The following is a 22,829-nucleotide window of genomic DNA, read 5'->3' as shown; positions in this document are numbered from 1 at the left end:
GCATGAGCAAATCACTTGGTATATGTTCTTTTTCTCTCATTCTTCATGCATTTCATGCAATTAGACCTAGGTTTTAGGGTTTTTGAAATGTTTTGGGGTTTTTCAAAATTGATGAGTTATTGTTAAAATTTTGGGATGGGTTTTTGATTAAATGAGTTTAAAATATCATGCATTGCATTACATTAGCATAATAATAGTATTATCATGCATCTTGGATGTGTGCAATTGATTGTGTGTTGGTAGAATTGGATTGGGCTGAGCCCATGATGCAATTTCTGTTGCATATCACATGTTCCAACATTTCCCATACATACGTACTCTCTTTTCAATGTACTTGTTATATTTGAACTGCTTTGGGAATTTTTTGATTGTCTCTCTTTCTCTCCCTATCTTTCTATTTACATTAGTCGTGTTTATGGCACCTAAGTGTAAGTCAGCTCCGTCCCAGAACCCTTTGCGTTATAGGACATCGTATTCTTCTAATCCTACTCCTTCTTATATATGGTTCCGTGATGAGGATGCCCGAAAGGACTTCTTGGAGAACTTTTCTAGACAAGGTGTTCATTCAGAACGTCGAGTCATTTAGGCAGACTTCGCCGACATTGACCTTCCCACTATCATTCACAGTCGGGAATGGGAGTCACTGTGTGACGTCCCGGTCACTTGTCCGACCGTGCTGATCCAGGAGTTTTACTCCAACATGCATGGTTTCGATTTTTCAGTACCTCTCTTTGCTACTTGCGTTCGAGGTACGCGCATTGTAGTCACACCGCAGCTTGTTGCGGATGTGCTTCATGTTCCGAGGGTAGAGCATCCTGACTACTCCAGTTGTGAGCGTTTGCAAACTGTGTTCAAAGACAAGATGATTTCTGCTTTCTGTGAGCGTCCCGCAGATTGGGGTGATCGTCAGTTCACACCATGTCGACCTTTTGCTAAAGGTTCTAGATTCATGAACATGGTGATAACTTTTGTTTTGCACCCACTATCTCACTATAACTCTATCACAGAGTCTCGTGCTCGATTTTTGCTTTCTTTATTAGAGCACCTCACTATAGATTTTCCTTCACATTTCATTCTTTCTATCTTAGATGTGTATAAGAATACGACTACCCGTGATAAGCTCATTTTCCCTTTGGCTATCACGCGGATTCTATGCCATTTTTCTGTTCATTTTCCCTTTTCCGACCATTTTCTTATCATGTGTGCTATAGACTACACTACCATTAAACGTAGCAAAGCGAAGTTTTGGTCTCGGCAGTCGGAATCAGTAGCTCTTTTCTCCCATTCTACTCCGTCTCGTTTTGCGCCATCCACATCCACTCCCTTTTCTTCTTCAAGTGATGTGACTCTAGGAGACATCATGGCGTAGCTGCAGCGCATGGATGCTCGCCTTAATACACTCTCTATGGAGTTGTATCAGGTGAACGTTCGTGTCGGTCGTATTGCACGGCAACAGGCAACCATGGGTGGTTTTGCTCCTGAGGCTTCTCCTCCACCACCTCCTCCAGTGGCTTTTGAGTCTGAGGATGATGATGATGATGGTGATGACAATGATGCTTCGGATGATGATGATGAAAATGCTAGCTCTACCGATGAGATGTCTACTTGACACTCTTACCCTTTGTCACTTGTGACAAAAAATGGGAGTAATTTTGGATATGAGAGTAGTCTTTCTTAGAGGGAGAGTTAGTATAGGACATTTTGTTAGAGGGGTGTTGATATCTGAGGGATGTAGTGAGGATTACATTTATCTTTTTCTTTTCTCTATTTTAAATACATTTATTCTTGTACATGGGTTTTGTGACCATTTTTGACATACATTGTACTTATTTTCTTTATATATGTTGATGTATGTTTCTTTCACTTAACCTTACATGTGTTGTTTCTTTTCTTTCTTTATGCACATGCTTCTTATTACGTGTATGCAATCTATTATTTTTATTTCACACAAAGATACTTTGATGAGTTTTGTTTAAAGTGTTTCAGAAATACAGGTTGTCAAAGTCTACTTGCCATAAACTCTCTTCTTTGAAAAGTTTTTCAAGAGTTTGTGTTAAGATAGATTTTATTGTATTTAACAAGTGAATATGAGTTGAGTGATTTATGACTTCTCTCATATGTTCATTTGTTTGTTGTGATTTTGTCACAGATTGCCAAAGAGAGAGATTGTTAGGACATATGTGATTCACTTATTAGGAACATATGTCGCTATTTTATGTAATTGGTTTATCTTTTGACAAAACGCACTTTACTTGTATTTTGGTAGATCTAGGATGTGTTTAATACTTCAAGAAACTGTGTTTCAAGATCAATTATTGAAGATATGTAAGTCTATCCAAGATTCAAGTTAAAGATGTGTTGTCCATTAAAGCTCGACAGCTAGCTAGCCATCGAACTTAAGAAGTTGTTCTAACCCCGAGGCTCCATAGCTGCTAGACAGCACCTCGACAGACAGCTATTTGTCGAGTTTTATGAAAATTACTTGTATTTTGGTAGATCTAGGATGTGTTTAATACTTCAAGAAACTGTGTTTCAAGATCAAGTATTGAAGACATGTAAGTCTATCCAAGATTCAAGTTAAAGAAGTGATGTTCATTAAAGCTCGACAGCTAGCTATCCATCGAACTTAAGAAGTTGTTCTAGCCCCGAGGCTCCATAGCTGCTAGATAGCACCTCGACAGACAGTTATCTATCGAGTTTTATGAAAAACAGAATTCCAATTATGTTTTGACTCTAATCCGTGATTATGTGTTTGGGCCTTCTTTTCTTCTAACCCTAGACATATAAAATGATTATTTTAATGACCGTCAAAGTGTACACAAGTTGCACAAGTGTTGAGCAAAGTTTGTTCAAGCAATTTGTAATCGAAGACAAAATTTTGCCCTAGTTCATCATTCTTGTGAAGAAGTTGTTGTGTATGTACACTGTAGGGTTTTGTGACCAAGCATTTTCTTGATCTTCATCATTGGGATGAACTGAAGAGTTTTGCAGCCAACAACCTTCTTTAGTTGGTGATTGAAGTCGCGTATTGAGATCCGCGCATTGGTTAGTCGCGTATTGAGATCCGCGCATTGGTTAGTCACGTACTTAGGAGCCATGCATCAAAAGAGGAAATTGTCACTAAAGCACAAGTTCAATTGAGTATTGGGGTAAGGGTTCAACTGTAAATTGGTATAAAGTACTTGGATTCATTTACTTGTAACCGCTTGTTTTGATAATATTGGAATTTCGGAAGTGGTGACCTGAAAATCACCCGATGGGGTTTTTGCCGTTAGGTTTTCCCCATTCGTAAACAAATTACCATGTTATTTTTTTTGCGTTGCATAATTAGTTTTTTTTTTGTGATTTGTTTGTACTACCACATGCTTTGCATGTTAATTTGATTAATTAATAAACTTGGTTAATTAATCAATTAATTTATCACAAGGGGTCAATTCGTTTTTGGCCTATCAGGGCATATGACTAAATAGTTTCAGAACATGGACATTTTGTTACTTGTTTTGGGCGAAAGGGGCAAATTCCCATTTTGGCCACAAGAATTGATTTCTATCAAATCAAGGGTATATTTGGTATACTGAATGGGAATTACAATAGAAATTGTAATCTTTATTACTAAAAATAAATTATGTTGTAATGGAATAATTAAACATATTCATAAGTTTGGATGTGAGTTGTAACATTAGAATAAAACTTAAAATTTATTTTAAGAAATATCTTACTCATACTATGGTTACCCGAGGACCAAGGATGAAATTGAAGAGTTGCAGTATTAGGGTGGGGATGCCACGGGCCCGAGGAGGGAGGCTACCTAAGGAAAGGAAGGGATGAGTCAAAAGGACTCTGAAGCGTTCCAAGTGGGAAGAGGGATCTGATGAGAGAGAATTAGTGATCATAGGGGAAGTTTCTAGTTTGGAGTAGCCTCTTGTCTCCGCATTAAATGGTGGACAACAGTTTTATCAGCTACATTGATAAGGAAGTGACCTAAATAGTGTAAGTCACAACTAAGTAAACTCCTTCCACCACCTTTTTCAGATATAAAAAGAGACAAGTGTCAGGAGATGAGGTTTGTTAGGTAAATATGGAAGGTTGAGATGCGAGGGAGGAAAAGATATATAAGAGAAAGAGGGTTTATAGAGAAGGGGGATCCAGACACAAGTATGAAGATATAGAAAAGAAACAAGAAGAACACTGAGAGAAGAGAGTGAATAGTAACATTTCTTGTATAATTGTGGCCTCCTCGGGCTAGTTTTTATTGAGAAATCAGTTCATCCATTTATTTATTTATTTTTTCTTCCTTATTTTTATCCTAGGACAGAGCCTCCCTCTTGTTTTTTGTTTTCCTTTCTTACAAATTCATTGTTTTAGGCTGCAGTTGAACTGATCTAGCCACTATTATAAGTGGGCCTGGGCCTCGAGTTTTCCTGGTCCTTACACATACAATTATATTTCCTTAAAAATAATATTTTTAAATTTGAGAGAGAGGTGAGTTATTTTTATGATTTTTTATTTTTATAATTATTATGTATAAATGGAAAAATTGTTTATTTGGTATTAATTTTAGAAATTATTGCACCTATTAATGAATAGCTATTACAACCCTTTTAGAGATGAATAATTATTCCTCATTTTGAAGAATAACTATTCATAATAAATTACTATTCCCTATAATAAAAATATGACCAAACTAAAGAATGACTAAACTATAAGAAATTAAGAATAACTATTACATTACATTGCCTTTTACAATCTACCAAGCATGCTCCAACTTTTTAAAAGAATCAATAAATTTTTAACTTGCCAAGCTTTCCTTCAAAATACAAACCCTACCTTTCATATAAATTCTCCCTTTCTTAACTTATTTGGTTAATCCAACTTATATTTTTAACTCAAAAGCAAAGGTTCAAGGGCTGGCGAAGCTCTCAGCATCCTTCTTCTCTTGTTCATTAGAGGTAAATGATTGATAAGCCATTCTCTTTTCTTTCACAAAAATATCACAGATATGTGCAAATTTTGATGCACCTTAATATTGATATAAATATATATATATTTTTTTGCTGAATTAATATTGATATTTATTAGGAGAAGCAAAGAAGCTATATGTATAAGTTAACATGTGAATTATTGTTCCCATCATGAAAAAAACGTGAGAATGACGATATATTGACTTTTATCAAGATCTTCATGAACGTATCAAGTTCAATAATCCTTAAGTCTATGTCTTATATAATGAGAAATACAATATTCATAATATTTTCATAACAAATTTTAAGTAACAGGTTGTTACTGGTGGGACAAAAAAGTAATTTTAGTAGTATGTTTAAATTAGAACTAATAACAACTGACCACTTATGATTTTTTGTAAAAATTTTATAGATGTAACACTTTTCTTTATTTGATAAACTATTAGTGTAGCAGTTAAAGTATGGGGTGAGGTTTTAATGCTTTAAAATATATATATATATAAGTTTGGGATGATCAAGTAGTAATTTTCATGCTCACTAAAATGTGGATATCACTAAAGGATGTGTACATCATACATGCATGAAATTAAATTATGGTTGTTTTTGTTTCGTGTACAGAATGTATAACCACGAGTTTGAAGCAATATTTTTCAAAAGTAATATATCTAAGTATTTTTTGTTTATATATTTTTCAGGTGGACAGTCTATCGTAGTTTTCAACTACGAGAACCGATACAATGAGTCCATATGGCTTGGTTCTACCCCAGCAATCCGTGATGTTCTTGATCCTGAGTTCACTTCAAGAACTTCAAATACACTCCAAATGCCTGATCAATGGAATGGTTTCATTTGGGGGAGAACCAATTGCAGCTTCAATGACTCAAATAATTTTTCATGTGAAGCTGGAGATTGTGGCAACGAAGTTTGCCAATGACCAGTAGCCAATTCCCCAGTGACCATACTCAATTTCACCGTTAACCAACAAGTACAAACCAATCCCCATATTGTCTCCTATGAACTGAACTTGAACTGAGGGTGTTTGGGTGGTCCCGCAATGGAGTTTCCCGAGGAGGTGGTCCCGATAGCAAGGATACCAGTGGTTAGTAATAGTTCCGCCAGTAATTATTAATTGCTTAGAAAGAGAATAAATACATTTATCAGCTCATCATCTGTTTGCTTGTTCACACTTAGGCTAGGCACACACTAATTTGAAACATGGACTATGATGATATAGTTTATGATGAAGGTTATAGCATGAAAGATATAGATGATAATTGGTCAAATAGTGATATGGAATATGAAACAGATTCTGATTCTGACAGTGAAATTGATAATTATAATTATAATAGTAACACAAATAATTGGAGTAATTTAACAGAAGATAAAATCAACCGACAGACTAATAACCACAATAATAGTTTTTTAGACAGAGTTAATAGAAAATTGGAGTCCTTGGAAAATATTGACAGATTTGCTATATATACTAAAGTTGAAAAGAAAAATGATAGCTTTTTGGACCTCTATGAAAGAATGAAAGCTTTAAATTCACATTATAAAAAAGAAATAGAATTTGAACCCCATCAAAGATCATCTTTTACAGAAACTATGGCAGATAATTGGTATATAAATAGTAATTCAAAAGAAGTTGATAAGAATTTACAGACATTAAAAGCAACTGACAAATTAGAAATTGGCCCTATTAAGGAAAGAGTAACACGTATAAGAGATAGAAGTACTATAGAAAATGACAGACTAAAAGAAATTTCTAGTTCAGTACTAGACACTGATAGACAAAGAAGCCTAATAGGGACAGACAAGTTGATAGATAATGAGAAAGAAATAATAAAAAAAGGAATGGTAAAAGAGATGAAAGAAATATTTGAAAGACAGAATAGTAAAGATGTAGGGAAAGTGATAAAAGGACAAAGAAGCCTAATAGAGACAAATGATAGAAGAAGAATTGAAAGACATAAAGATGAAGGTGTTATAGATGAAGATGTTATACGTAGAAAGCTAGAAAAAGAAATAGTGATAGATGATAGTTTTAGAAATAATGATGATAGTTTGAAAGAATTGCATGAAAAACAAAATAGGAAAGATGTAGGGAAAGTAAAGGACATGCAAAAACCAAAACCAAATAGTAGTGAAGAATCCCTACGTAGGAAGATAGAAATAGAAGAAAAGATAAGACATGAAAGAGAAAAAGTCAAAGTCCACAATAGTAGGCAAAATAATTATGGTAATAGTGATAGTGTAGTAAAAGTAAAGATGGAAGTAAAAGACAAAAAGAGTAATAGTTTTAAAGAAGAAATTGGTGAGAGACTTAAAACAATTGATAGAACTGAAAATAACAGTTTAATAGAATTGGCTAAAAAGATAGAACTTTTAAGTTTACCTTTAGAAATAGACAGATTAAGAGACATAACAGTTTTAAATACTACAGAACTATCAGATAATGAGAAAACTGACAGACATGTTTGTCATAAATGTAAAAGATATGGACATACTAAAAAACAATGTGACAGACATAATAGAATTATCAAACAAATTAGTAAATTAGAATTTAAGAAAGACATAACAATTGGATTAATGAAAATATTTAATGTTAATCAAAAAGAAATAGATCAAGTAAAGAAAGAATTAAAATCAACCAACCCACTTAAAATTAATAAAAGAAAAAGAAAACAAAAAGACATAATAATGAAACTGATAGAAAATCTACCAAATCACTATAAAGACAAGAAAGAATATTTATTAAAGTTGAAAGACACTATAGAAATACCTATTGCTTGCATTAGGTGCAGGAAATATGGTCACCATGTTACGAATTGTAGAAAGAAAGAAAAAGACAAGAAAGAAAAGGTAAAAATGAAATTAAAACAAGATGATGTAGAGATAAAACCAATAACTCTACTGACAGAAGAAAAAATGGTAAAAAAGGAAATTAAAGAAATTAAAGAAGAAAATCTTACGGACATAAATGAACATAATATTGTAAAAGAATTTTCTAATTTCATGATAGACCCCTTTGATCCTCCTACAAATAAAATTAATGTTTCAAACAATATTAATAAATTTGATAGACAGAATTTCTTAAGTTTAATTGACAGAGTAATTCTCCAAAAATGGCATACAGATATTACTAAACGGTTTTCTATGACAGAAATTGCTTTGACAGATTTAGGTGTTGATATGAATTGTATACAAGAAAGAGTAATTCAGGCCAATAGAGAAAAACTGATAATTAATTATAAGATACCTCATGATCATATATGCCATGATAGAATATATTTTACAGCTTTTGTTTTAATTAAAGACTTTCCTTTTAAAATTATTCTAGGAACTTCTTTTATGAATTTAATTTATCCCTTTTTAGTGACAGATAAAGGAATTAAAACTAACGTATTGAAAGAAATGCACTTTTCCAAAAAGGTTACTATTTTAACAGATATCAACGATAGAGGAATCTATAGAATTGAAAGAAGTTTGTCATCTTTACAGACAGAAATGCTACTTGTTAATCAATTGACAGAAAATGACAAAAAGAAAGACAAAGAGACAGAGATATGTTTTCATTCTCCTTTCTTACAAAAAGTCCAATCTACAGACGAATGCATAAAAGACGAAGATATGAATATAGTCTTTTGTAATCAATATGCATGGACTAATAGTATATGGACTGACAGATGGCAATTTGAGACTATTGCCCCCACACAGAATATAGATGGTAAAATTATTATTTCTTTTAATAATAATGACAGACATACTGATAGATTGATAGAAGTACTAAATGACAAATGTACACCCTTTATAGCATTTTTAAATATTCATATAACAGATATTTTAATAAAAGAATCTTTGACAGACTCTTCTTTATTAATCATTAAAGAAAATATTATTTGTGATAATTTCTTGAATAATGACAGATTCAATTTCCTAACAGACAGAATTAATCCCCTGATAGATTGTCCTATTAATGAAAGACATTACGAAGAAATATATAGTAGTACATGCATGGACAGAATCATACTAGATTTAAGGAATATTCTAAATCCCATTTACCTTGACAGATCCCATCATGACTACTCTAATATTATTGCTACTCAGAAAGAGCACAAAAGTGAACAACGAAAAGTTTGTTTTATAAATTTTATTTGTTTTATAAATGTTTTTATTGTTTTCCTTATAGAATATTTCAAAAGAATTTCACAGAAAGACATTGACAGAAGAATTTCGAAAGAAGTTTTTATTTGTTCCAAATATAATCCTTTTCCAAAAACCCAATTGCAGACTACCATGAGTAAAAGATTCTCTCAGAAAGACAAGGGCAAAGCACCAGCGGTGCAACCCAAAGGTACCCGAAAACCTTCAGTAAAAATTTCGGAAATGCATGAAGGCGTCTCGAAAGAGACAATATCCCTTCAGGATACACTGCTAACAAAGGCAATGTATTCATGTGGTGATAAAAGTGTAATTTTGCAAAAAGTGCCCGACAGTGAATTTATGTTTCAAGACGGAGAATTTACAGACCTTCCTTTTCATATTAAACTACTTCTTGATAATTTACAGGCAGCATTCACCCTCAGACAGAAACCCTTATTCCAAATGACCCTTCAGGCTTTGGAATTACATCTTGTTAGCACCGGGGCATTTATTGAAGCACTCGGTTGTCAACTCCCTGGCAAGGAGGATGGAGATTCAAGCTCCACAAAGACAGAACTACAATCTCTAAAAAGCTATCTTATGGGAACAAGCTTTTCAAAGCTCCACCCTAAGATTCAGCAAAAAACGAGACTTGCTATTAGAACCTTACCCCCTGAAATCCAACAGAATATTTTAACTCATAAAGCTATAACAAGTTCTTATGACAGATGGATGCATCTTTTTAAAGTATTAGTCTCTACAGCATTTATCAAAACAGAAGACATGACAGGTGATATGTGGTTATCTCATAAGGCTAAATGGTATGACAGTTTTGGAAATTCAGACAGAGTTTATGAAAGAACAGGAGACAGATTTGATCCCTACCCGGGATTACTTATCAACACAGAAACAGAAGATCCAGTAATCTGTGATCCCTTATGGTTATCTGAAATGCTTGAAGCAGGGTTTATCAGAAAATTGACCATTACTTCGGCAAATCAGATTAGTTTATTTCCCAGAGTCATCCAAGAAGCAGCAGCACAGATTGGAGGACTTAATTATATGAAGATAGAAATCTGGAGTACTCTTCCAGTTTAGGACACTAGCTATTATATGGAAGCTCAGCCAGCACACATTTTAGTCCTTATCCATGATTGGTGTGGTATCCTTGAATATAACTGGTATACAGGAGATACTTACTTATCACTGGATGATCCAGGTGCTTTGGCTCAAGAATGGTCTAATTTCATGAGTAATAAGATTTATGAAGAACAGAAAGAATTAGATAGAGGTTTTCATTTATATGGCTACACCGACAGAATAGCTGTGTATGGCCCAAAACCTTCAGCAGGAAGGATCATTGGGAAAAGAAGGATTGTTAAAGACCCCAGATTGATGACAGCCAAGGATCATGTTCCTGTTTTCGTTCCTATTTCATACTGTGCCCTATGTAATGATTATGGAGTGCTCCACGAGCATGAGCAATATGAGGATAACACTGATCCGCTAGATTATGATAACTACGCGGATACAGATTGACAGACAGATAGATAGAAGGCACAGACAGACAGAATACTCTTCCAGACAGAATACTCTTCCGACAGACAACAGCGACAGATCACTATTCACCAGCGACAGATCACTATTCATCGACATGCATGAATAGCTTCCAGACAGATCCATTACAGTCCAGACAGGTGCAGACAGATCCAGAAAGATATTTTCAAAGATATTTTGACAGAATATTATTCACATGCAGACAGACTTTTACTGTTCAAGATTCTGCCGACAGATTAACTTGAGTTCACTTCACCTAACTCAGGTTACTTTTGAAGACTTACCATGGTTCACTTTATCTATAAATAGACAGACTTCGAAGACAGAAGACAGGTTCAAATTACAGGTCCAATTCCAAGGTCCAAAATTAAAGGTCCAGAATTAAGGTTCAAATTCCAGGTCCAAATTTTAAAGGTCCATTTCCAAGGTCCAATCTTCAGAAAGACTTTTAGCTTTTCTTTCCCTTTCCCCGAAAGACTTTTGTACTCTCCCTTTGAAAGACTTTTGTACTTTATTTTCTTTTGTAATCTTGTAACCTTACCTTTCCAGACAGACAATCTTGTAACCCTTTACAGATTTTACTTTGTAATCTTGTAACTCTTCAGACAGCTCTTATTTTCAAAGCTTGTAAGAAAGACAGTTTGTTTTCAAGTATAATCAAAGACAGAAGTATTTTCAAGTAAGATTTTATTTGTTTCAGTTTTCATATTCCATACTCTGTTTTAATCTATTTTGACTATATCTATTTTGCTATCTTCTTCTTTATCAACTATTTTATCATTGTTTATGCTTCTATATTACTGCTGTGATACCACTGACTACCCAGGAGTGAGCACAGCAATAATATAGAAGCATAAACAATGATAAAATAGTTGATAAAGAAGAAGATAGCAAAATAGATATAGTCAAAATAGATTAAAACAGAGTATGGAATATAAAAACTGAAACAAATAAAATCTTACTTGAAAATACTTCTGTCTTTGATTAAACTTGAAAACAAACTGTCTTTCTTACAAGCTTTGAAAATAAGAGCTGTCTGAAGAGTTACAAGATTACAAAGTAAAATCTGTAAAGGGTTACAAGATTGTCTGTCTGGAAAGGTAAGGTTACAAGATTACAAAAGAAAGTAAAGTACAAAAGTCTTTCTAAAGGGAGAGTACAAAAGTCTTTCGGGGAAAGGGAAAGGAAAGCTAAAGTCTTTCTGAGGATTGGACCTTGGAAATGGACCTTTAAAATTTGGACCTGGAATTTGAACCTTAATTCTGGACCTGTCTTCTGTCTTCGAAGTCTGTCTATTTTTAGATAAAGTGAACCATGATAAGTCTTCAAAAGTAACTTGAGTTAAGTGAAGTGAACTCAAGTTAATCTGTCGGTAGAATCTTGAACAGTAAAAGTCTATCTTGAACAGTAATAGTCTATCTGTCGGTAGAATCTTGAACAGTAAAAGTCTATTTGGCAGTCTGTCTGGGTACGCATGCTGGTGAATAGTAACTTTTCTGTCTGTGAGAATCTGCGTACGAAAATATTCTGCTAAAATATCTTTCTGGTCTGTCTGCATTCTATCATTTTATCTTTTGGTCTGTCGGTCTGTCTTTTGTCTTCTTTTGCATCTCTCTGTCTTTTGTCTTATCCGTCACATGTTATAGGGGTCTTGGGAATCTTGAAATGCTTCTGGATGAGTTCTGTAGTTTGGAGAAGAGGATTCCATTACTGTGTCATCTTCATCATCTGATATTTGTGATGCAGCTTCAAGCAGTTGCTTTTTGAGCTGTCTTCTGTCTGAAACAGAGGCAAGCTGGCATTGAACTTGACTCTTTTCTAAAAAGAAATTAGAACTTTCTGTCTGGGAGGACGAGGTCTTTTTCTGTAATTCTTGGCAAATATGATCAAAATTAAACTTATTCCACCATTTTAATTTAAACTTTCTGGCGAGCATAGGAAAAGGATACTGGGGATGCTTTTCTATCTTGTATTCCCATCTGATGATCCATGGGAGATCTGGAAACCTGTAAAAGATGTGGGAAATCCCTAAGATGCAGTATGTTAGGTTCTTTCTTGAAAGTCTCATAGGCTTTTAAAAGATCAGGAGGAAGAATCATAGCTTCAGGACCATAGGAATTCCACCAGTCAATGAACCATCTTGGAATCATCATGTCTTTCTTTCTGTACATATCAAACCGGAAAAACCAAGTATGCCTGTTAATATTATTTTGAAATAAAAGGAATCTGTCCCAAGCTTCCATATAGTCATAATAATTATAAAACTGGGGCTCAAAAGGTACAGAAAAGTTCCTTGTGATCCAGGGTTGTGCTTTCCACTGAGAAGGGGTTAGAATCTGTTTTATAACAACTTTAGAATAACCAATTCTGTTTGGTTCCTGGGAACAAGGCATATGTGTAACTAAAATTGAGTCTGTATCTACTAAAATATGCTCATAAAATGTCTGGGTCTTAAAAGTTTCTGTCTTAGGATGTTCCCATCCTGGGGGTATGAGCTGTCGGACAAGGGAGAGGGTGTCTTTTATGTGGTGTCTTTTATGTGCTGGTATTCTGGTTCAATCCACAAAATAAAATTCCATGAGTCTTTTGGGATCTCAATGCTGTGATCTTCTTTTGGGATTTGGGTCTGAGTTTCTGGAGAGGTAGAGGATCTGTATTTTGGTTGGTTGGAAGGAGAGGCCAAAGGAGGAAAAGAAGATGCAACTACATTAAATGGTTTCTTTAAAGGAGGGGTTGAGGAGGTTGAGGGTATGGCATAAGTCTGTTTGGATGTTGGATTGGGGCTGGGGGAGAGTGGTTGGAAAGGGTTTGGGCTACAGATTAATGGGGATCTGTCTAGAGATTTATTTGAAGAGAAAGTGGGTGAAGTGAAAGAGGGGCAAGGGAGGAATCTGCTAGGGGGACGAGGAATTGGGGGAGCAGCATAAGACTGTCTGGTTCTGGGTTTTGGGGATTTGCTCTTATCTGCAGGGGAGCTCATCTTCCCTGTAGAAATTCACGGGTTAAAAAATCAGGAATTGAATTAGTTTCTCCTTTAATATATTCAATGTCAAAGTCAAAAACACTTAAAATAGCCTGCCATCGAGCAAAACTCTGTTTGGAAACAAGATTCTGAACATCTTTCTGTAAAACTTCTTTAGCACTTTTACAATCAACTCTAATTAAAAACTTTTGATTAAAAAGATCATTTTGGAATTTTGAAATACATAGTATGATAGATAAAATTTCTTTCTTAATAGTGCTGTAATTCTGCTGGGTAGCTGACCAAGAGCCAGAATGAAATCTAACAATTTGTTCTTTAGCATCATTTGTTGCTACCTGTTTTAGGATTCCACCATAAGCTATGTCAGAAGCATCTGTCTCAACAATTTTAAAAGTATTAGGAGAGGGAATAACAATACAAGGAAGTTGCTTAACATATTTTTTAATCTGTCTGACTATCATAGTATGTCTGTCTGTCCAAGGTGGAGGATTCTTTTCTAATCTTTTATACAAGGGTCTGCATATTTTTCTTAATCCTTGAAAATAATCTGAAACATAATTTAAACTGCCAAGAAATCTCTGTAATTGATTTTTATCTTTTATCTCATCTGGGAATTTATCTGCAAATTGAATAGCTCTGTCAATAGGGCTTAAAGTTCCCTTATAAATATTATGGCCTAAAAATCGAATTTTATCTTGAAAAAGACTTATTTTAGAGGCTGAAACAACTAAACCATTTTGTTTGATTACTCTAACAAATATATTCAAATGTTTCCAATGGTCATCTATTGTTTTAGAAAAGATTAGAACATCATCTATATAAACAATGGAAAAGTCTGTGAAAGGTGTAAATATGTCATTCATTATATTTTGAAATTCACTGGGTGCATTCTTCAAACCAAAAGGCATAACATTCCATTCATAATGACCAAAAGGAACTGTAAAAGCAGTTTTATATCTATCTGTCTCATCTATCTGTATCTGCCAAAATCCACTTTTCATGTCAAATTTAGAAAATATGGTTGCTTCATGAAGTCTGTCAAGAAGATCTTTCTTATTGGGAATAGGATATCTTATCCATTGTAATGCTTTATTTAAAGGTTTATAGTTTATGACTAATCTTGGAACTCCTCGCTCCAATTCTGCCTGTTTATTAACATAAAAAGCAGCACAACTCCAAGGAGACTTGCTCTTTCTGATTAATCCTTTAGTTAACAGATCTTCAATTTCTTTCTTACAATGTTCTAATAATTCATTATTCATTTGTATTGGCCTAGCTTTAGTAGGTATCTGTCTTTCATTAAAATCTTTCTCATAAGGTAACTGTACTATATGTCGATGCCTGTGCCAAAAGGCAGTGGGTAGACTAGAACAAATCTCTGTCTCAATCTGTTGTCTAAATAAATTTATTTTATTATTTAGTATAGGGTCAGTTAATTGATCAGTTATTCTTTTATATTTTATTTCTGTCTTTAAAGATTCCAAATGTCTATTCTTTCTGTCAATTCTTTCTCTATCAATTTCCTTTACTATGTTATTAAGTGAATAAATATCTTTTGGAATTGGTGGCAAGATAAATTTAAAAAGTATATCTTTCCCTAGCACATTAGTTTTAATACCTTCTTCTGTCGTTAAAAAGGGGTAAAGTAAAGTCATAAAGGGGTTTCCTAGAATGATTTTAGAAGAAAGGTCTTTAATTAAAACAAAAACTGTTTCAAAGCAAACTCCATCATTACATATGTGAACACTAGGTATTTTATAATTAATTATTAATTTTTCTCCATTAGCTTGAGCTAGTCTTTCAGATGATTTTTCATAATACTTTAAAGGTATTAATCCTTCTTGTATGCAGTTCATGTCAGCACCTGAATCTATTAAAGCAATTTCTGTCAAAGAAAACTCTTTATTAATTACCAAGGTAATTTCTGTATGCCATTTTTGGAAAATTACTCTGTCAATTAAACTTAAGAAATTCTGTCTATTGTTATTATCATCAAATTTTCTGTCTGGGGGATTAGAGAATTCTTTTAAGTTAATTAATTCTGCAATATTTCGCTCATTTATGTCTGTGGAGTTTTCTTCCTTAATCTCTTTAATTTCCTCTTTTACCATTTTTGCTTCTGTCATTAAGTCTTGTAGATTTACTTGTTTTATTTTCATTTTCATCTTTTCTTTCTTTCTATAATCCGTAACTTGGTGTCCATATTTTTTAGATTTATGACAAATAGTATTATTACTAACATGTCTGTCAATTTTTTCATTATTTGAAGACTTAGTTGTATTTAGAACTGTTATATATCTATTTCTGTCTGTCTGTAAGGGTGTATTTAAAATTTTCATTTTTTCAGTTAATTCTATCAAATTGTCATTTTGGGTTTCTATTATAGATTTTTCAATTAATTTTAGTCTTTCATCTACCATTTCTTTTAAACCATTACACTTTTTGTCTACTTCCACTTTTACTACACTATCATTATTTTCTTTTAAATTACCATAACTATTTTTTCCACCATTGTTGACTTTTTCTTTTTGTCTTTCATGTTTCATCTTTTCCTCTATTTCTATCTTCCTACGTAGGGATTCTTCACTACTATTTGTTTTTGGTTTTTGCATGTCCTTTACTTTCCCTACATCTTTCCTATTTTGTTTTTCATGCAATTCTTTCAAACTATCATCATTATTTCTAAAACTATCATCTATCACTATTTCTTTTAGTCTGTCATTTTCTATATTACTTCTATCTCTTATACGTGTTACTCTTTCCGTAATAGAGCCACTTTCTAATCTGTCAGTTGCTTTTAACATTTGTAAATTCTTATCTATATCTTTTGAATTACTATTTATATATCAATTATCTGTCACAGTTTCTGTAAAAGATGATCTATGATGGGGTCCAAATTATATATCTTTTTCAAAATGTGAATTTAAAGCTTTCATTCTTTCATAGAGGTCCAAAAAGCTATCATTTTTCTATTCAACTTTAGTATATATAGCAAATCTATCAATATTTTCCAAGGATTCCAATTTTCTATTAATTCTGTCCAAAAAACTATTATTGTGGTTATTAGTATGTCGGTTGATTTTATCATTTGTGAAATTACACCAATTATTTGTGTTACCATTATAGTTATAATTATCCATTTTTCTGTTAGAATCAGAATCTGTTTCATATTCCATATCACTATTTGACCAATTATCATCTATATCTGTCATGCTATAGCCTTCATCATAAACTATATCATCATAGTCCATGTTTCAAATTAGTGTGTGCCTAGCCTAAGTGTGAACAAGCAAACAGATGATGAGCTGATAAATGTATTTATTCTCTTTCTAAGCAATTAATAATTACTGGCGGAACTATTACTAACCACTGGTATCCTTGCTATCGGGACCACCTCCTCGGGAAACTCCATTGCGGGACCACCCAAACAACGCCTGTCCGTCGGCTACAACAAAGGGGCTGACCAACGCGAAACTATGGTTTGCCAACGAGTCTCTAGGCTGACCAACGCTAACAAGGAGCAAGTAGTGGCTATGTAGTAATATAAGTTCCTAGTAACTGCTTAATTGCAAAGAAATAAAACTCATACACCTACCATCCATGGCTCTGATACCACTGACTACCCAGGAGTGAGCACAGCAGTAATATAGAAGCATAAACAATGATAAAATAGTTGATAAAGAAGAAGATAGCAAAATAGATATAGTCAAAATAGATTAAAACAGAGTATGGAATATGAAAACTGAAACAAATAAAATCTTACTTGAAAATACTTCTGTCTTTGATTAAACTTGAAAACAAACTGTCTTTCTTACAAGCTTTGAAAATAAGAGCTGTCTGAAGAGTTACAAGATTACAAAGTAAAATCTGTAAAGGGTTACAAGATTGTCTGTCTGGAAAGGTAAGGTTACAAGATTACAAAAGAAAGTAAAGTACAAAAGTCTTTCTAAAGGGAGAGTACAAAAGTCTTTCGGAAAAAGGGAGAGCTAAAGTCTTTCTGAGGGAAAGGGAGAGCTATCTTGGATCTATTGGAAATTTTGGACCTTGAATTTTAACCTATCTTCTGTCTTCGAAGTCTGTCTATTTATAGATAAAGTGAACCATGGTAAATCTTCAAAAGTAACCTGAGTTAGGTGAAGTGAACTCAAGTTAATCTGTCGGTAGAATCTTGAACAGTAGAAGTCTATCTTGAACAGTAATAGTTAATCTGTCGGTAGAATCTTGAACAGTAAAAAAGTCTATTTGGCAGTCTGTCCGGGTACGCATGCTGGTGAACAATAACTTTTTCTGTCTGTCTGTGAGAATCTGTGTACGAAAATATTATGCTAAAATATCTTTTTGGTCTGTCTGCATGTCGATAATATTCTGTCAGAATATCTTTGAAAATATCTTTCTGGATCTGTCTGTATCTGTCTGAACTGTAATGGATCTGTCTGGAAGCTATTCATGCATGTCGATGAATAGTGATCTGTCGCTGTGAATAGTGATCTGTCGCTGGTGAATAGTGATCTGTCGCCGCTGTCTGTCGGAAGAGTATTCTGTCTGTCTGTGCCTTCTGTCTTTCTGTCTATCAGTCTGTATCCGCGTAGTTATCATAATCTAGCGGATCAGTGTTATCTTCATGCTGCTCATGCTCGTGGAGCACTCCATAATCATTACATAGGGCACAGTATGAAATAGGAACAAAAACAGGAACGTGGTCTTTAGCTGTCATCAATCTGGGATCTTTAACAATCCTTCTTTTTCCAATGAGCCTTCCTGCTGAAGGTCTTGGGCCATACACAGCTATCCTGTCGGTGTAGCCATATAAATGAAAACCTCTATCTAATTCTTTCTGTTCTTCATAAATCTTATTACTCATGAAATTGGACCATTCTTGAGCCAGAGCCCCTGGATCATCAAGTGGTAAGTAAGTATCTCCTGTATACCAGTTGTATTCAAGGATACCACACCAATCATGAATAAGAACTAAAATGTGTGCTGGCTGAGCTTCCATATAATAGCTAGTGTCCCAAACTGGAAGAGTACTCCAGATTTCTATCTTCATATAATTAAGTCCTCCAATCTGTGCTGCTGCTTCTTGGATGACTCTGGGAAATAAACTAATCTGATTTGCAGAAGTAATGGTTAATTTTCTGATAAACCCTGCTTCTAGCATTTCAGATAACCATAAGGGATCACAGATTACTGGATCTTCTGTCTCTGTGTTGATAAGTAATCCCGGGTAGGGATCAAATCTGTCTCCTGTTCTTTCATAAACTCTGTCTGAATTTCCAAAACTGTCATACCATTTAGCCTTATGAGATAACCATTCATCACCTGTCATGTCTTCTGTTCTGATAAATGCTGTAGAGACTAATAATTTAAAAAGATACATCCATCTGTCATAAGAACTTGTTATAGCTTTATGAGATAATATATTCTGTTGGATTTCAGGGGGTAAGGTTCTAATAGCAAGTCTCGTTTTTTGCTGAATCTTAGGGTGGAGCTTTGAAAAGCTTGTTCCCATAAGATAGCTTTTTAGAGACTGTAGTTCTGTCTTTATGGAGCTTGAATCTCCATCCTCCTTGCTAGGGAGTTGACAACCGAGTGCTTCAATAAATGCCCCGGTGCTAACAAGATGTAATTCCAACGCCTGAAGGGTCATTTGGAATAGGGGTTTCTGTCTGAGGGTGAATGCTGCCTGTAAATTATCAAGAAGTAATTTAATATGAAGAGGAAGGTCTGTAAATTCTCCATCTTGAAACATAAGATCACTGTCAAGCACTTTTTGCAAAATTATACTTTTATTACCACATGAATACATTGCCTCTGCTAGCAACGTATCCTGAAGGGATATTGTCTCTATCGAGACGCCTTCATGCATATCCGAAATTTTGACTGAGGGCTTTCGGAAACCTCTGGGTTGCACCGCTGGTGCCTTGCCCTTGTCTGCCTGAGAGAATCTTTTACTCATGGTAGGCTGCAATTGGGTTTTGGGAAAAGGATTATGTTTGGAATAAATATTTTCTGTCAAAACTTCTTTTGAAATACTTTTGCTTCTGTCTTTCTGTGAAATTCTTTTGAAATATTTTATAAGAAAAGTAATAAAAGCATTTACAAAGCAAACAACATTTATAAAACAAACTTTTCTTTGTACACTTTTGTGCTCTTGCTGAGTAGCAATAATATTAGAGTAATCATGATGGGATCTGTCAAGGTAAATGAGATTCAAAATATTCTTAATAGCTAGTATGCATGTACTACTATATATCTCTTCGTAAAGTCTTTCATTAATAGGACAATCTATTAGGGGATTAATTCTGTCTATAGGGAGATTAAATTTGTCATTATTCAAGAAATTATCACAAATAATATTTTCTTTAATGATTAATAAAGAAGAGTCTGTCAAAGATTCTTTTATTAAAATATCTGTTATATGAATATTTAAAAATGCTATAAAGGGTGTACATTTGTCATTTAGTACTTCTATCAGTCTATCAGTATGTCTGTCATTATTATTAAAAGAAATAATAATTTTACCATCTATATTCTGTGTGGGGGCAATAGTCTCAAATTGCCATCTGTCCATCCATCTATTAATCGATGCATATTGATTACAAAAGCCTATATTCATATTTCTGTCTCTTATGAGTTCTTCTGTAGATTGGACTTTATGTAAAAGAGCAATAGGAAAATAAGCACGTATCTCTGTCTCTTTGTCTTGTTTATCTTTCTTCTTGTCATTTTCTGTCAATTGATTAACAAGTAGCATTTCTGTCTTTAAAGATGACAAACTTCTTTCAGTTCTATAGATTCCTCTATCGTTGATATCTGTTAAAATAGTAACCTCTTTGGAAGAGTGTATTTCTTTCAGGACAAGTGGTAAAATCAATTTAAAGAATATATCTTTTTCCCATATATTAGTTTTAATTCCTTCATCTGTCACTAAAAAGGGATAAATTAAATTCATAAAAGGAGTTCCTAAAATAATTTTAGAAGGAAAGTCTTTAATTAAAACAAAGGCTGTCTCAAAATATATTCTGTCATGGCATACATAATCATTAGGTATTTTATAATTAATTATCAGTTTTTCTCTATTGGCCTGAATTAATCTTTCAGATGATTTATCATAATACTTTAAGGGTATTAATCTTTCTTGTATACAATTTATATCAGCACCTGAATCTGTCCAAGCAATTTCTGTCAAAGAAAACTGTTTAGTAATTTCTATATGCCATTTCTGGAGAATTACTCTGTCAATTAAACTTAAGAAATTCTGTCTATCAAATTTATTACTATTGTTTGAAACATTAATATTGTCTGTAGGAGGATCAAAGGGATCTATCATGGAATTAGAAAATTCTTTTACAATATTATGTTCATTTATGTTTGTCAGATTTTCTTCTTTAATTTCTTTTTTTACCATTTCTTCTTCTGTCAGTAGAGCTATTGGTTTTATCTCTACACCATCTTGTATTAATTTCATTTTTACCTTTTCTTTCTTGTCTTTTTCTTTCTTGGCTTTTTCTTCCTTTCTACAATCCGTAACATGGTGACTATATTTCCTGCACCTAATGCAAGCAATAGGTATTTCTATAGTGTCTTTCAATTTTAATAAATATTCTTTCTTGTCTTTATAATGATTTGGTAGATTTTCTATCAGTTTTATTATTATGTCTTTTTGTTTTCTTTTTCTCTTATTAATTTTAAGTGGGTTGGTTGATTTTAATTCTTTCTTTACTTGATCTATTTCTTTTTGATTAACATTAAATATTTTCATTAATCCAATTGTTATGTCTTTCTTAAATTCTAATTTACTAATTTGTTTGATAATTCTATTATGTCTGTCACATTGTTTTTTAGTATGTCCATATCTTTTACATTTATGACAAATAGTACAATTAACATGTCTGTCAGTTTTCTCATTATCTGATAGTTCTGTAGTATTTAAAACTGTTATGTCTCTTAATCTGTCTGTTTCTAAAGGTAAACTTAAAAGTTCTATCTTTTTAGCCAATTCTATTAAACTGTGGTTTTCAGTTCTATCAATTATTTTAAGTCTCTCATCAATTTCTTCTTTAAAGCTATTAGTCTTTTTGTCTTTTATTTCCATCTTTACTTTTACTACACTATCATAATTATTTTGCCTACTATTGTTGACTTTTTCTTTTTGTCTTTCATGTCTCATCTTTTCTTCTATTTCTATCTTCCTACGTAGTGATTCTTCACTACTATTTGTTTTTGGTTTTTGCATGTCCTTTACTTTCCCTACATCTTTCCTATTTTGTTTTTCATGCAATTCTTTCAAGCTATCATCATGATTTCTAAAACTATCATCTATCACTATTTCTTTTTCTAGCTTTCTACGTATAACACCTTCATCTATAACACCTTCATCTTTATGTCTTTCAATTCTTCTTCTATCATTTGTCTTTATTACTTTCTCTTTATCTATCAACTTCTCATATAGAGATTCTTTCTTGTCTGTCTCTATTAGGCTTCTTTGTCTATCTGTGTCTAGTACTGAACTAGAAATTTCTTTTAGTCTGTCATTTTCTTTGTCTTTGTAAGTTATAGATATAGCTCTGTCAGTTACTTTTGAATTTGTTAAAGTATTATTATCATTATCTATTAAGCTATCTTTTCCACTGTCTGTCTTTCTGATACTTTCTATAGTGCTTCTATCTTTTATACGTGTTACTCTTTCCTTAGTTTTTTCATCAATTAATCTGTCAGTTGCTTTTAACATCTGTAAATTCTTATCAACTTCTTTTGAATTACTATTTATATACCAATTATCTGTCATAGTTTCTGTAAAAGATGATCTATGATGGGGTTCAAATTCTATATCTTTTTTATAATATGAATTTAAAACTTTCATTCTTTCATAGAGGTCCAAAAAGCTATCATTTTTCTTTTCAACTTTAGTATATATAGCAAATCTGTCAATATTTTCCAAGGACTTCAATTTTCTATTAATTTTGTCTAAAAAACTATCATTGTGTTTATTAGTCTGTCGATTGATTTTATCTCCTGTTAAATTACTCCAATTATTTGTGTTACCATTATAATCATTAATTTCACTGTCAGAATCAGTTTCATAATCCATATCACTATTTGACCAATTATCATCTATATCTGTCATGCTATAACCTTCATCATAAACTATATCATCATAGTCCATGTTTCAAATTAGTGTGTGC

General features: G+C 33.1%; 1 pseudogene; it reads left to right on the top strand.

Annotated features, from left to right (window-relative positions):
• Positions 1 to 1,378: 1,378 nt before the first annotated feature.
• LOC115952062 overlaps positions 1,379 to 22,829 on the top strand; it is a 24,760-nt pseudogene continuing 3,309 nt past the window's right edge.

The sequence above is a fragment of the Quercus lobata genome, chromosome 7 (genome assembly GCF_001633185.2).
Source record: "Quercus lobata isolate SW786 chromosome 7, ValleyOak3.0 Primary Assembly, whole genome shotgun sequence".
Lineage (NCBI taxonomy): Eukaryota > Viridiplantae > Streptophyta > Magnoliopsida > Fagales > Fagaceae > Quercus > Quercus lobata.
Note: the sequence above shows the minus strand (reverse complement) of the source record. Positions and strands in the feature narration are given on the sequence as shown.